This window comes from Macaca thibetana, chromosome 10, assembly GCF_024542745.1.
Source record: "Macaca thibetana thibetana isolate TM-01 chromosome 10, ASM2454274v1, whole genome shotgun sequence".
In the NCBI taxonomy this organism is placed as follows: Eukaryota; Metazoa; Chordata; class Mammalia; order Primates; family Cercopithecidae; genus Macaca; species Macaca thibetana.
Window position 1 is genome coordinate 84,080,493 of NC_065587.1, and position 16,319 is coordinate 84,096,811.

General features: G+C 39.6%; 1 protein-coding gene across 9 annotated transcripts in view; it reads left to right on the forward strand.

Moving 5' to 3' along the window:
• The window catches only part of MACROD2 (mono-ADP ribosylhydrolase 2), a 2,111,745-nt gene that overhangs the window by 1,444,773 nt on the left and 650,653 nt on the right, over nucleotides 1–16,319 (forward strand). The window contains exon 1 of one of the 9 annotated variants that reach the window (XM_050745643.1): nucleotides 15,600–16,100. The exons of the other annotated variants lie outside the window; for them this stretch is intronic. The gene's annotated coding sequence lies outside the window, so the exon portion shown is untranslated. Of the gene's footprint in view, nucleotides 1–15,599; nucleotides 16,101–16,319 lie in introns of those variants that run through there. 9 annotated transcript variants of the gene reach the window in all.

Below are 16,319 nucleotides of genomic sequence, written 5' to 3' on the forward strand. Positions count from 1 at the left end.
ACCTCACCAAAGCCTCAAATCTGTGGGCTCAAGTGATCCTTCTCGCCTCAGCCTCCCAAATTATTGTGCTTACATGTGTGAGCCACTGTGTCCAGCCTCATACTGTTGCTTCTGATAGGAAAAGCCAATGTTTATCTAGAGTCCCTACCAATCTCTTCTGCTTTCATTTCATTAATTATCGCTGTGTCATATGGTCACCCCAGTATCATGGGAGTTGTTATCTCCCCTGGCTCTGGGCCCATTGCCTTCCCCAAGCAGACAGGGTTCAGTTAGGCTGAAAAGGAGGAAATGGATATTAGATGGACAATACATATTGTTGACACAGTTCCTAATAGAATACAGTCATCCTCCTTCTACACTCCAATTCAGAGGTTTGGTTTCATTGTCAACACTCACCATGGTTTTACCCTAGTGATTTTGTCAAGCTGCAGGGAAATAAAAGGTAGCTGCTCTGCAAAAAAAAAAAAAAAAAAGGTGACAGGCCCTGATTTACTACAAGATGTGCTGCTTGCACTTCTGTGGTGTTTTTCCAAAAAGAAAAATGAAGCTGACCCTAGAAGTCTCAGTTTGTGGAGAGTATATCTAGCATGCGATACTATTCTACTCTCCCTCCTGTTTCCTCGAGCATTTCCTGAACATTCCTCTTTGGTTATTTTATTATTTCTCTAGAACATATATAATTTCAGAAGTCATCTCCTTTTATTTGTTCCTGTTATCCAGTCTTTAGCATAGCTAGATATGAGCCACCCAAATGATGGCATTCTTCTTTTCTTTCTGGCACAATAAAAAATTTTAAGTGAAAGACAGAGTGTTAGTAGTCTGAGTGGTTGTTTATAAAACTAACGTTGACTATATAATGCGGTTCCAGATTTAGGCCTTGTTGTGATAGGCTTTTTCCTGCACTGAGAAATGGATATTTAATGACCATCCCACTATGGCATAGATGCACTTCTTAAGTTGAAAAGGCCTCCAAGGAATCTTCCCAGGAGAAAAAAGAAAATCTGAGTTGGAGCTTAGCAACATCCAGTTCTGCATCAAGCAGGCCTCTCTGCTATGAGAGGAGTCATTGTTTCACATCCCCTTTGCTGTGGCGGACTAGCAGCTGTGGAACCCACCCATGTTGAGGGACCAGCAGCAATGACCAGGAACAACCCTGGCTGACTCGCACTTACTACTCTCCAAGAAAAGTCACTATAAAAGAAGTCAGGAAGTTGAGAAGAAAGTGGGTTTTCCTTCACTTAGCTTTTCTGCTTAAGGCTTAGAATCATCCTGTATTTGTCTCCTAAATTGAAACAACAAACCTATTTAAGCAACCTATAAAATATAAATAGGTTTTCCTTAGTGTAGTCGGTGAGCTTTCTCAGACTGAGTTAGTGTGGCAGCTGCCCCAGTTTAGCTTCTTCATAAGAAACAAGGCTCTGCTGAAAATGCTGAGCCCCAGGACACCCTCTCCCTTAGTGTGGCTCAGCAGAGATCCTTGTTGCTTTCTGAAAGCATCCACTGACCCCATGGCTTAGCTGCCTGACCCTCCTGGAAGTACCATGACACACTTCATTTTTGTTTTGTCTTTTTAGAACTCATGTCATCATTTGGGTTTGAGCACTTTATTGTGAAGGCTGCCTAGCTCACTGTGGCATCCTCCATGCCTCCTACCCAATGCGAAGTCAATAGATACTTTTCAATTTAAATTGGTTTTGTAAGGGAAGCCCGGTATGCAGGATTAGGATAAAAACAGGAATAAAGGGACTTCTGGGAACAGTTAATGGCTGAAAGGAAGGAGAGTCCAAGGTGCCTTGGCCCTGGGTCTTTTCTCCATTATTTTGAGATGCTACCTTTGGTAATTGCTCTTATTCCATTCCCAATAAATTAACACATCTGCCTTTGGCATTTTCGAGCATGCCCTATCAAACCATGAGGGCTTTGGTGTTAAAACTCTCCTGGTTGGTGTCCAGGTTTTACCAGGAAGCACCGACTAAGTAAATGGAGAAGCATAGTTGCAGGTCTCTCATTTGTGCCCCATGAGAGAGGAAAGAGAAATGACAGAAGACTCACAACTAGAGATCTCAGCATCCACTTGTGTCCTCTTTGTTAGACGTAAAGCTAGCCACATGAGATTAGATTCACCATTGGCAACTCAGATAATAGATCTGAAGGGCAGCTTGTTCTTAAGAAAGGAAGGAATACAAGCCAAAGCAGAGCAACTATCTTTCACAGGGGCTTTCATAGAAACTTTTTCATCGGTACAGTTTGGCAACATGACCTCCAAGGACAAGGGCCCTTATTCCGATAATATGAGCTATGATGGTTTAGTGGTTAAAACCTGGAGCCAAAAAGCCTGGGTACAATCACAGAACGACACTTTGCTGCTAGATGGTGCTGGGAAAATTGTCAAACCTCTCTGTATTTTTCATCTTAAAAATTTGGGATGATAATGGTATCTATGTCATAGGGCTATTATGAGCATTAAATTATTAAATAATTGTAAATTACTTAGAATAGTAATAGGGTTATAGTATACATGTTTGTTAATAAATTACCGAGCCTGAATAACCAAGGGCTTTGAGCCTGACTATAGAAAACAATAGAGAAGTTGTAGTTATAGGATCCACCAGGTAGATTTCAGAGCTGGACTAAGGTAACCAGGCAGTCAGATGGAGACCTTGGGGGAATGATCCCAGTGATGGATAGTTGAGATGCAGATCAACAACTGAGGCTGGGCATTCTGCAAGTCTGAAACTAGCAAGGATTGTATGAAGTTTGTGGATGTCAAGAACCTTAAATTTCCTAAATATCATTTATTCTTTTTGAAACAAGAAGATTTGCCTGTGTTCTACTGTGACATTTTCCAAGCTGTGCTTCCCCTCTGCACCGCTCATGACCTCATACTCCTTGGTGGCATTTTCCAGGTCTTGGTAACCTCCCTTGAAAAGAGAAATATAGTTCAGGTTCTCAGCAGTAGTCTAAGCCACACAGCTGCTATGGTTCAAGGGAGATCAGTTACATTTCCTGGAGTTCTCTTCAATGGTCAGTGGTCTTGTGCAAACGGCATTATAGATATTCATCCTTGGAACCTGGCTTGTTGAAGGTTCTCCAGAAGCAAGGGGAAGTTAAAAGACAAACCTGGCTATGTATATCCTACTTCATAACTGCCTAAATAGTAAGCATGCTGACTGGCAAGAATTAGAACTATAATAAATGCAATTAAATTGCCCATTACTTGCATAATTGAGAACTATAAATATTTTAAATAATAAAATTGTGAAAAATTTCTCTACTAATGCTCTGGGAATGTCTTAAATCTGTAAAGGCCAGGGGATTCATAGGGATGGCTGAATATGAAATGTTTCCATTCATCTCTTTGAGATCAAATATTTTTCATGATTATTTCAAAAGGCTCCAAAATGGAAAAGAGTGAATATGTGAGCCGCCATGAGAAAGGAAGCTCCGAAGAGTGAGTACAGGGTAGTTTTTCTGGGAAGATGTATTTAGGAAATGGGGCAAGAGCAAAGAATAAAGAAGTGCAAAAATAGAACTAATTTGACACTGCATATATGTCCTTCTCTGTTGCTGTACATCCTTTTTTGTTTCCAAAGGGCATAATTTGATGTGATTAAATAAGGCCTTCTGCTTTAATTAGGTGTCTCAGTCCTTGAAAATTCTGATTAATTTTCTGTGTATGGCAGGCAGGGGATATTTAACTATGTTGAGAGAAATATAAGAGCAATAGTGAACTAATAATCTGAAGGGAGTTCCTCTTAACAGGTTTTTTTTTAATTTTTATTTTTTGAGATGGAGTTTTGCTCTTGTTGCATAGGCTAGAGTGCAATGGTACAATCTCAGCTCACTGCAGCCTCCACCTCCTAGGTTCAAGTGATTCTCCTGCCTCAGCCTCCCAAGTAGCTGGGATTACAGGCACCTGCCACCACCCCCAGCTAATTTTTTGTATTTTGAGTAGAGACGGGGTTTTACTATGTTGGCCAGGCTGGTCTCAAACTCCTGACCTCAGGTGATCCACCCGCCTCAGCCTCCCAAAGTTCTGGGATTACAGCCATGAGCCACCACATCCAACCTTAACAGGTTTTTAATACTCGTACATAAATTCAAAAGGATAAATGGTATTTGTTCTAATATTTTCTATAATTCAGTTTTAATATATTGGCATATCCAAGTGTGTGTGTAGGGGTGTGTGTGTGTGTGTGTGTGTGTTTGAGAGAGAGAGAGAGAAAGAGAAGAAGAAGAAGAAGAAGAAGAAGAAGAAGAAGAAGAAGAAGAAGAAGAGGAGGAGGAGGAGGAGGAGGAGGAGGAGGAGGAGGAGGAGGAGGAAGAAGAAGAAGAAAAAAGAAGAAGAAGAAGAAGAAGGAGGAGGAGGAGGAGAAAGAGAGAGGTTGTATTATACAATTACAGCAGACATGCTTAGTTTTCTGTGTAATACCTACTTTTACTTCTTGGTTAACAATGGAATCTCAATTTTATTTGGGATGGAAATGTACCCAGGTGTGAAAAAACACATATTTTCCAGACTCCTTTGCTGCTAGGTGTGATTGTGTGTCATGGTTCTGGGCAGTGCAGTCTAAGTGGAAGTTTTCTGGAGATTTTATAAAAATTTTTGTCTGTTAATATGAGCAGTTCCCCTAATTTCTTGTCCCTTCATTTGTCTTCTTGTTTGGAACTTAGCCCATGAGATTGCAGATGGAGACTATTACAATGAAAGGCCCATCTTAAGGATGGCAGACAGAAATAAGAGCAAGTCCAGGGCATTAATGAATTTGTAGAACTATGTCTTCAACCATTATGGGAAAAAATAAATTCATATTTGTTTAAGCCATTCATGTTAACTATAATGGTGCCTACAAAGGAATGGATAAAGCAATAGAGCAAGAGGAGTAAGAGCAATTTTCATCCATTAAAGATCTACTTCCGGGACTCAAACAGGCATGTCTCATATTTGATGCCTATTTTGGTGTACATAGCCATTTTGAAATTTACAGAGATCCAACCCATGCTACAATACAATATTTCCATTTTTATAGTGCTTGAGAGTATATAGAGGAGCTGTATACGACTAGTATATCTACAAACACTGTATTCACTTTTAGAATAATTCAAGTTTTTCTGCTTTTTACTGAGTAGGGACATCTTGATAGAAATTTGTTAACAAGATTTTGATTTTATGTAAAATGCATTTAACTTATTTTTTTATTTGCTCGTTTCTCAAGATCTTGTGTATTTAGTATTTTATGTTATATTTTAAGGGAATCTTATTGACAAAGTTGTTTTTAATGCTACTGTGTATAAAAAAAGAATACATTTAAAAAGCAAATTGTAATTAGTAAACCAACCGATGTTAAATGTTTAAGAAACTATACCAGGGAACAGGACATAGTACAATTACAGTAGTACTGACAATTACAGTAGGACCACACATGTGGATGCCAATTTATATTTTTAACCACTCCAACCTCTGGGCCAAGAGGTGAAGTTAAAAAACAGTCTCTGGCTGTTTCAGAGAGTTACTACTCCACCTGCTTATAAAATTCTGTCTCTTTGAGGTTTTTGCCATTGAACTACCTCCCCTGTTATCTACCCACTTCTGCACACTAGCTTTCACTGACCAAAGACTTTCACTTAAACCCACAGTCTTCCTTCCTCTCTATTCCAGGACTTGCTGTCCTCCTGGGTTATTTCTGTCTTCATGTGTGCAACCCATTCAGTAGCATTGACTCTCATTTGTGGGATATCATATGATTCCATCCATAAAAAGTTCAGAATCCACCTCCAAAAGATAGAAACTCTACAAAGAAATAGCCAAAAAGTAGCAACAGTCTAAATATCTATCAACAAAATGTAGTATATTTATACAGTGGAATATTATTCAGTCATAAAAATGAAGTACTGATGTGTGCTACAAAATGGGTGAACCTTGAAAATGTTATGATAGGAGAAAGAAGCCAGATACAAAAGACCACATAGTGTATGATTACATTTATATAAAATGTCCAAAACAGGGAAATCCATACACACAGAATGTGTATTAGTGGTTGTCAGAGGATAAGGGCAGTGGGGAATGAGGAGTGACTGCTAATGGGGTATGGGGTTTCTTTTTGGAGTCATAAAACTGTTATGGAATTAATAGTGGTGGTGATGGTTGCACAACTTTGTGAAGATACAAAAAACACACACACACACACACACACACACTGAGTTTTACACTTTAAAATGATTAATATTATGTTATCTTATGTGATTTTTATCTCAATGAAAAAGGAGATTGAGCCAGTTATGTTGCTAAGTTTGGAGGAGGTCAAAGTAAATAAGGTCTTCTCTTTACCCTCAAAGAACTCATACGGCACAGAGGGGACTTGCAATGGGCCCAGCACAGAGGTGTGGCCCAGACTCCAGGAGTGACAGGATTTCCTCTCAGATGAGGATCTGTGTAGGATCAAGGCAGAAATCCCTACTGAAGTCTGTTTGTGTCACACACTTGTGCACGCCTGTCTTGGAGTCTGAGCTCTAGCTTTGTCCCAGTCTTGTCGCCTTCCCCACCACGGGGACTTTGCACTTGTATTCCTTACGTGGGAATCCTGTTTCTTTACTCCTCTTGTCTCATTAATTCCTCCCATCTTGCAGATTTTAGCTCATGTGTCATTGTCCCAGAGAAATCTTCCTACCCCGACCTTCATGGTCAGGTTCAATCACCAACTGTCCGTTCTCTTACTCCCTTGAAATTCTCCTTTGTGACAGCCCTTACCAGCTTCCCACAGCTGTAATTCTTTCACTCAGTTGTCTTTTCCTGCCAGATTTTGAAGTTGTTGAGGGTAGGCTCCCTTCAAAAAAGCAGGCAAAAGTAGTACTCAGCCCACTTTTGCTCACGAACATAACTTCAGCACTTCTCAGTGTTTGTCATGCAGTAAGAACTCAGTGAGGACACGATGATCAGCTGAGTGCGTGACTACTACTGTCTACCCAGCTACCCAAAGGAATACGCAGTTAGGGACTTCTGAGAGGAGAGATTTGTCCCCTCTGACCTTGACAGGTCCTTTCACTGCCACATCCTTCCTCCTCTAAGTTGCCATCATTTGATCATCTTATCCTCACAGGAACTCAGTGAGGTAGTTTGATGCAGTTGTCATTTACATTCGAATCACCTGCAATGCAAAGGGAGGCTAGGATGACTAAATGATTGCCGTGCTCAGGGAAAGTGTCCAGCATTGTTTTATTGGGCTGTTAGGTCATGTCCAGTCTGCTCACTCGAATACTTCATCATATTCTGCTGCCAGGTCTATAAATGTCAAATAGCAGCAACCCTTGACCTCCTGGCTCAAAGCTAAGCACACTACCAGATGAGCCTCAGTGACCTTCTTTAATATGAGAATCTTTAATATGGATTAATCATATTATAATCATGTATTTGTTCTTTTTATTAGAGTCCTTGGGGAATGTCTTTTACCGATGAAATGTTATCTTACAGAGTAATAAGACCAAATGGGGTTTATTTTTTAATTAAAAGAAGATGAAAAGTTTTGCTTAAAATACATTTAAAATGCCTTCATCTTGAGCATAAATGGCAGACATGTATCATTTTGCATTTATATAAACTCTACCAGGCTGGCAGTTGAACTCCAAAATGAGGCTGACAGCTAATAGAACATTTGTGGAGAAGACAGATAAATTGTCCAGAATAAACAAAGCTTGTGTTTATTTCTAATTGATAGCAGCTGAGCACGGGGAGGTGTCATTAGCTCAAGGCACAGATCAAGCTCATTAAGTACCCTGGCCCTCTTATAAATCATGTGATGTGTCAAGTCTTGAATTAAACCAAACAAGAGAATGGTTCAGAATTCTTCCCTTGTACCAGGCAGAAGCCTGGTTGTCACAAAGACCCTTGGAGAAAGATTGAGCAAGGGTTCCCCTTAGTAACTTCTGAGCCTACGCAGTGATCAACATAGGTGATTTGTCTGTTCGGAGACCGAGAATTGGAACCAAGTGACTGGTTCCGAGTCCTGGCTCCTGCACTCTCTTGACATGCGCAGCACCTGCTGTCAGTACCTTACCCTTGCCCTTCAGCCTACTCAGGGTGTTACTACCCAATTGTTTCACTTGCTGGAGACTTCGCGCAACTCCGGCCTGGAGGTGTTCTCTTGCTGAGAGGTTGTGCTTAGTTCAATTACAGGTGAGCCAGAAATGCAGAGTTAGCCAGCTAGGGATGAGACTTGGTGGGTAAACACCCTTACTAAATCACCCCTCAATAAAAAAGTTGTGTTCTGCACCATTCCTCAGAGCACCCCCAGCAGATGGAGCATCAGCAGCCACAGTGGTAACCCATTCACTAGTGTACACTCTCACTTTCCTTCTTTACAGTGCTTTCTGTAATTGTCTCCCAAATAAGATACTTTTTCCAAAATTCTAGTCTCAGTGTCTGGTTTTGGGGATCCCAACTCGAGAAGCTCTATAACTGTTCCATTTATTCCTAGGACACTATTAAGGAGGCTAGAGGTGGGTAGAAGGGCAGCCTAGCACGGTACTTAAGAGGACATGCTCTAGAGGTGGACCCGCTGGCCACGTCCTGACTACCACTCACTGGGCACCCAGCCTCTCTGTGCCTCAGTTTCCTCATCCACAAAATTGGGTCAATGATAATAAGAGTACCTATTTGATGAGCTTGTTTTGGGAATTAAATAAATACTAAATTTATACTTTTGAAATACTGCCTATCACATAATAGGTGCTCCATAAAGGTTAGGTGTGGTTATTAGAATCACAGAACATCAGACTGGGGAAGAAGTTTACAGATGAGCTAATGCAACCCCTTCATTTTCCATGTGAGGCAACTGAGGACCAGGGAGACATGGAGTGATTTCTTCAGGGTCACACAGCTCATCACTGACAGCAACACCCCAAAATCTCTCAGCCCAGTGTCCTCCATGCTGTGCAATCAGCTTCAGGACAGTCCTGCTTCCAAATATTCTATTAACAAACAGAACTTGGTGTGCTCATGTCAATTTGCTGGGCTATTTTTTTTCTTAATTAACCTAGGCATTGCAAGGCAGTAATGTGCAGGCATTATGTAAGATTTTGAGGAGTTCATGAATTTAAAACCTGAAGTTTTTTAAGGGGAATAAAATAAAAATCGACTCCGCAATGCCATAGGCAGAATGTCCTCTTGGAGAATCTAAGATTCAGACACAAATATTGTCTTCTGCAGAGTCCTTTACAAACCTCTGCTTAACCTCCTGGCATCAATGGACGACAGGTTCTGGCTGTGCAGAGTGGAAGTCCTTAGAGTATTTGACAGCATTTATCTGATTACAGCTCACAGCCTTGGTAGTATTCGCTTGCTTATGGAGGTTTGTACAAGTCAGAATAAAATTAAAATGCATGCTTCTATATCAGTCCTTTGCCTTTTAAAGTCTTTTTTATCTATGGTTCCATGCAAAGTCACATCTTCTCTTCTTCCTTTTGATCTTAAACGAGGAAGGGGCACAGTGTGTGAAGATTCCAGAAGAAGTGAATCTGAGCAAAGTCCTCACTCAATGAAAGCTTCGTCTTCCATTCAGCCACTGAGATCAGTGGAATAAAACCATGTTAGAGATGATCCCCCTGGCCCTTAGCCTCCAGAGAGGGCATCTTTCAGTGACAGCAAATGTGCCTCTATATAAATACACAAAGCATTGTAGAAAGGAAAGAGCTCTGTGGTATGGAGACTTGTCAATATTTGTCCGAGAGTCATGTTTCTATTTATCTTTGAGTATGTCTGGCAAAGGACATCTGGAGGGAATCTTTTAAGAGGTGAAGCACGTTGATTTGTGAAAATGGGATCATTCTATCTATTCTGCTTCAAGGTAAGCTCTTTGGTTTCACAGTAACTAGTTGCCACCAGATCAAGTTAGGAAATATTTATTCTTTTGCTTCAATTCCAAAAAGACTGATATTAATGCATTAAGCCTCTTTTTTAAAATATATTTTCTCCTTTTCTGCAACTGATACTTAAAGCGATAAGAAAATTAAATTACTATTATTATTATTAGAAACCTCCTATGCTAGCCAGTTCTGGTTGGATATAGGTCAGCTGTGTACAAATGGACATACTGTGAGGCTTTGTGCAATAATATAACCACTACCTGAGGCCAAGTGATGGATGATACACATCCTAAACCTCTCCCTCATCATTTTTATGGTTAAATTCCAATGATTGAGCATCAAACTTACCTAAGATTTTACTACTCTACTTCTTTGCCTTATTTTCTCTATATTAAGTTGCAGGGAAGGTTTTTACTTTGCGATTTATTTTTCCTCTTGAATAGTGATTATATGAAGTTCTAAGCATCACAATGCTGCAGTGTATAATTCTTTGAAGCAGGAGAATCAGAGTGTAGCAGTAGAATGCAGAAAGACACAATAAGAGAAAAGATTATTTGTTTGCATCTGTGAGAGGATAAAGATGGTTTGAACTTTTGCTTCATATGGCACTGATATGAGTATAGTTACCTCATCTGAGGTGAGATTTCCCCAGAAGCACACAGTGAGACCAAACGAATGCATGGAGTTGATTTTGGAGGATGCTAGGAGGCACTGATAGGAAAATGAGGAAGTGATCATGAGAATGGCAGGATCTAATACCGGTGCATTATTAAACAAGTTCCTAGAGGAGGGCTCCATCCCCTTGGGATTCTTCTGATGGACCGCATGAGCACATCTAGAATTGTCTCTCTTGATATCCATCACCTTTCTTCCATCACCCATACACAGCCAGAGAGTCATAGTGGCTTGCAATGAGAAGGCACTGATGTACATAGGAATAGTGAGCTTTGAGGGGCCATGGGTGAAACATGAACAGCATGTGTTAAGCTAGAATAATAACTGGCTGGTTGAACTAAGTAAACAAATCCAAGTGCAACCTTGGAACCTGGGATATTAAACTGGCTGCCAACACTGGGCCTACCTGTTTTCTGTCTTGGCCTGGATTTATTCCTCTTGTTTCTTTTTGTTTCTTTTTCTTTAAAAAAAAATTCCTTTTTCCTTCTAGTTTCTCTGCAAGATTTTTTGAGAATGCATAGGTACACATGATTGGGGAATAATAAAGACACTTTACAGCAATAGATGATTCTTACCAAACTGACATGGATAAATGTAATAGGAGAAACAATTTCAGCTGAATAAGAGCCTTACTTCACCACTCTCCAAACCCCAGAACTGTTATATAGTTAGCTTTCTAGTACTTACTGCTATCTAATGGATCTTGACAAAGAGAAATACACCATAGTGTAGCATTCATTTTTGAGCAGATAGTATATTTTGTAATTAGATTTAAAAAGCCAATCATGTCTTTTGTTGTTAATGGGTTACCTTCCTTTGGTATATTTGATGAATATCATCTCTCATGACTGCTCTTGAGTCAGTCTCTTCAGCAACCTATTCCTCCTTTGTTACTTTGTTTCTGCTCACAACTTTCAGCTCCATCAACAGTCATCAAGTCCATTGGGCAAATATTGTTAGCCTCTGGTAGTGGTGACAATACATAGAGGTGAAAATATTCTACTGATACACCACTGTCATATTAAACTCTATGTTACAATACAAGCGATTCTCAGACTGAATTCTGTCACACACACACACAAAGCATCAATGAGCAAGTAGCCACAAAATAGTCATCCAGTCTTATCCTATAAACAGTGATGCTCCTCCATCTGCAAGCATGCTTGCAGGAAAACAAACACCTTGCAGGAAAAGTTCATTCTGAATTGCCAAACCTCTAGGCAAACCAGGCCATGGAGTCACCCATTCAACATATGATCATGAGACCAGACAGAGCTCTGGACCTCGAGTTGGCTCCCAAGATCTTATTGCCAGAGACTCTAGATTCTGATTTATCTGTCGTGCAAGAGCAGTGGTGCCATACAATCTTTTTAGGCAACCACATATCTTGAACACCAATCATTTCACCAATTGAGACATATTTCTAATATCTCATTTGCTTATTAGCTAACCTTAATGCTATTCAATAATAATAGTGGATGATGTAGTCATCTTTGGAAGGTGAGTACCTGATTAGAGTATTACATGTTAACTAATTGCCACCAGTATATATATTTACACACGGAGACAGACAGACAGACAGACACACACACACACACAGACAGAGTGAGAGAGAGAGAGAGAGAGAGAGAGAGAGAGAGAGAGAGAGAGAGATTTTTAAGCTACCAAGACAGAAATTCTTTAGAAATCATGATTTACCTTTCCTGTCAAAATAATTTGAATAATTTGCAATAATTTGAAATTTCCTATTGTTAATCTGAAGTTTTGGTAAAGAGAACTTTATTATTCTTCACATACAGTATTTCTGCTTTTACTGAAATGGCTTGCTTTAGGAATTTGCCAGAACAGATTGTGTCTGCCAATGGAAAAAAAAAATTAGATGTTGGAAGTCCTGTTTGTTATCCCCTCATCAAATTCCTCTTTTCAGGTAAATTTTGAAAGGCTGCATCCTGCAAGAGAGATTTTATTGAATTTTCTCATCTGTCCTTGAAAGCTATACTTTATCCTATAGATAAAACTATGATTGCATGGATTTGAACAAGTCTTATAGAATCCCTTACATATAATGTTTAGCCTAATAAGATTGGTATTGGAATTATCCCCACATTATTTAGCTAGTACATAATGCTATACCTATACATTGTGATAATTTTATGCTTTGGCTACAACTGAGTTTTAGAGTCTGCGTGGAGCTGGGGAAAAAAATATGACCTACTGGGAAACATCAGTGTTTGCTTGCAAGCTCATTCTTCATTTTCCAACCCATAATCCCCCTCTGCTACTCAAGGAAGCTGAAGCCCAGGATTAATCCATCGGTGCCCAAAGGCCTGCAGGAGGTCGGGCACAGATGGTTTAATCCTTGGTGCTGCTTGGAATCACGGGAATGGGTGTTGGATGGAAGTGCCTCTGATCTAGCTCTTGCTGTGGGTGTCTTGCACCTCTTGACACACCTGTAGCTGCCTGGAGGTTGTCAGCACCACCCACTACTCTCCTCCCTGCCTTCTCCATTGTTTAGAATTCTTGCTATCTAGTGGGTGACAAAGAATGTCTGAAAAGTTCAGTTGCTAAATTGATCAAAATTAGTTTCTCTCTAGTTCTCCAAAAGGTGCAAGTGCTGTTGGAAAAAGAGCTGTAAACAATATTAGTTGTTGCTGGCAGTTGGAGCCTTATAACACCTTGTAATTTTATTTCTGTTAATGAGACACGTGAGGATCTGTGGAGCAGAGGGTAAGCAAGTTCAGTGGGATGTAATTTTGCATGTGCACTATTAAAAAAAAAAGAAAAGCTAAAATAAGGGAGAAAAAAGATCAAGAAGGGAAGAATTTCCAGCTCGTTTAATAGAGATATTGAATACCCTTATGTGTTGCCTTTTGACTATGCCATCTCTTGTCAAGCAATTATAAATACTTGTAACTAAAACAGTAAAGCATAGAGGTTAACTAAACAAAGCAGCAGCACATTGCAGGCTAAAGAAAACCCTTGTCTAAAGTGATTTCCATTTTGATTAATTTATCCAGATAAACCATCCATTTTCCAAAGTTGGAGACTCCGTAGGTCCAGACTTTGTTTTCTACCTGGAAACTGACAGCCCTCTGGAACTGTAGCAGAGAATATGGCACCATTTAAATTATTGAGACTGTAGGGCAAAATTTCAGGCCGCTTAAAGCCAGAAAAATAGCCCCACTGAGCTCTCTCTTGATCAGTTCATTCTTCTGGGAAGCTCAGGAATTACTATGTCTAATGACTTTGCCAGTGGGTCTGGCCTGTGTAATTAAGATCTAAATATATCTCTATGTTCATTCTATAACTAAATTTCTTATCTGGACAAATGACCCATTTATGAAAGCTCATAAAATATCATAGGGAGTCATTACATACTTAAAAATCTCTCTAATAAAATGTACCCAAAGATGGTCATATCTGCATTGCTAATAATTTTCCAAAAATATGTCTTCCTATAAGTAACTAGAAAATACTGCATATTATCATTCAAGAGAAGAAAAATATAATAAAGACCCATTAGTATTTAAAAAGTATCTTTCTTTGCTTTAATTTAGCAAAAATATTTGCATTTTTCTTCTGCCCTTTCAATTCCTGGATGTGATAGCAGAGCCACCATCACATCAACATAATCTTGCAAGCTTGTGCATTCACTGCAAAATGCAAAATGTCATGGCATTTCTTTATAAAAATATAAAACTTTTTTTTGATGGGGCAAGTTTTGCTTCACATCAAAAGTAAATGAGAATCAAGGTTGAAATTGCAGGCACTTCAGAATTCTGAATGGAAGACTGGAGCGACCAGACTAAAGGAAATACACCATATATAAAGGAAACATTAACTCCGGTATTTTATTCCCCCTTAGTAACTTCCGAAGTTATTGATTAGTAGCTCTAATCTTATGAAAATGGTTCAATGTGTCTCATTAAGGATGACTTCATCTTACCAAATCATAACAAGGAAGGACTGGAGATAGAGATAGTAGAGGAGGATGAAGGAAGGAAGAGTTCCCCTCAGTTAAAAACTACACAAGGGAGGAAAGTTATATGTGATTGGGTAGCGTTATTTAATGTTTACTGAGAGTTCCAATAATCTTTAGTGGGATTTTTAAAAACGTGTAAGTTATCTGGTGATTTATGGTTCAACCTGAAGAAAGGAGACAAGATTCATATGTTTGTGGGATTTTTTAAAGTTCATAATAATCAATGCCTTCTAATAATGACTAAATTCTTGGAAGCCTCTCAGATCACTGAATCATAGTCTTTAGAGGTAGTTCTCAGAAATCACTCTATATGGCTCTCAACCTAAGAAGAGCCACTTGCAATTCTGACAAGAAACGATACCTCAGCTTTTGTCTTAGCTCACAAAGAAAAGCACCTCACCAATTGACTTCCTCACCAGGTAGCATGCCTATGCTATTATATATGTATATATGTTAACATACATGTGGTTTATATCATCCAAGTAACTGAAGTCAAATGGTCATTTAATAGAGAATTGAAGGCACCACTGAGCAGCTGAGTCAAGCCTAACCTGAGGTCATATATATCATTGGATTTTTTTAAGTATAAAAGACTATGCATTTCTTTCACTTTGACTGCCACTTAGAGTTAAGTTTCCTGTAATTTGCAGCATAGGACGCTTTACTGATACAAGGGTCAACATCAGTAGAGGGATCAGAATTGCAAAAGTTCTTAGTTTGAAGAATCAGTAGTCTAAAACTCTTGCTACTCAGAGTGTAATCCTAAGACTGTCAGTATTGGTATCATCTGGGAGCATGTTAATAATACAGAATCTCAGACCCCAACCCAGACTCACTGAATTAGAATTTTCATTTTAACAGATCCTCTTGTGGCTTGTCTGCACATTTATGTTCGATAATTATTCTGGCCCCAATTTTTGGAATATATTGACTGTGAATCTAAGCTGTAGAAGTGCCATAGACAGGTAGAAACAGATAAAAATGCCCCACTAGGGCCGGGCGCCGTGGCTCAAGCCTGTAATCCCAGCACTTTGGGAGGCCGAGGTGGGCGGATCACGAGGTCAGGAGATCGAGACCATCCTGGCTAACACAGTGAAATCCTGTCTCTACTAAAAATACAAAAAAAATTAGCTGGGCGTGGTGGCGGGTGCCTGTAGTCCCAGCTACTCGGGAGGCTGAGGCAGGAGAATGGCGTGAACCTGGGAGGTGGAGCTTGCAGTGAGCCGAGATCATGCCACTGCACTCCAGTCTGGACGACAGAGCAAGACTTCGTCTCAAAAAAAAAAAAAAAAAAAAAAAAAAAAAAAAAAAAACGACTGAGTCTGTGATGATGTGAACAATGCCCCACTAGGAAACAGTTGAGTCTGTGATGATGTGAACAATGGCCCACTAGGAAACAATTGAGTCTGTGATGATGTGAACAGAAGGACACATGTACTTATCAGGATAAGAGGAGTTAGGTGTTTAAAAAGGGCAGTATTGTTAGAACATACAAGTGTAGAGCACAGGCTTCATCATCCAGTCTCCTCCTGGTTATCTTTAACCTTTGTGTAGCTTTTCAAGATCTGCCACTTCAGGTATCCATGTACGTGAAAATAATAATCCCCTACTCCCTGCCTTCCCCAGGTTGGAATTAGTGCAATGATATCATGAAAGTAGATCCTGAAGTAGAATTATTTTCTGTTTACTTGCTTCTATATATGTCCACAGATCAGTAACATTAGCATCACCTGGGACCCTGTTAGAACCATAATTTCAGCCTGCCCCAGAGAAACGGAATCAGAATTTGCATTTTAGCAATATG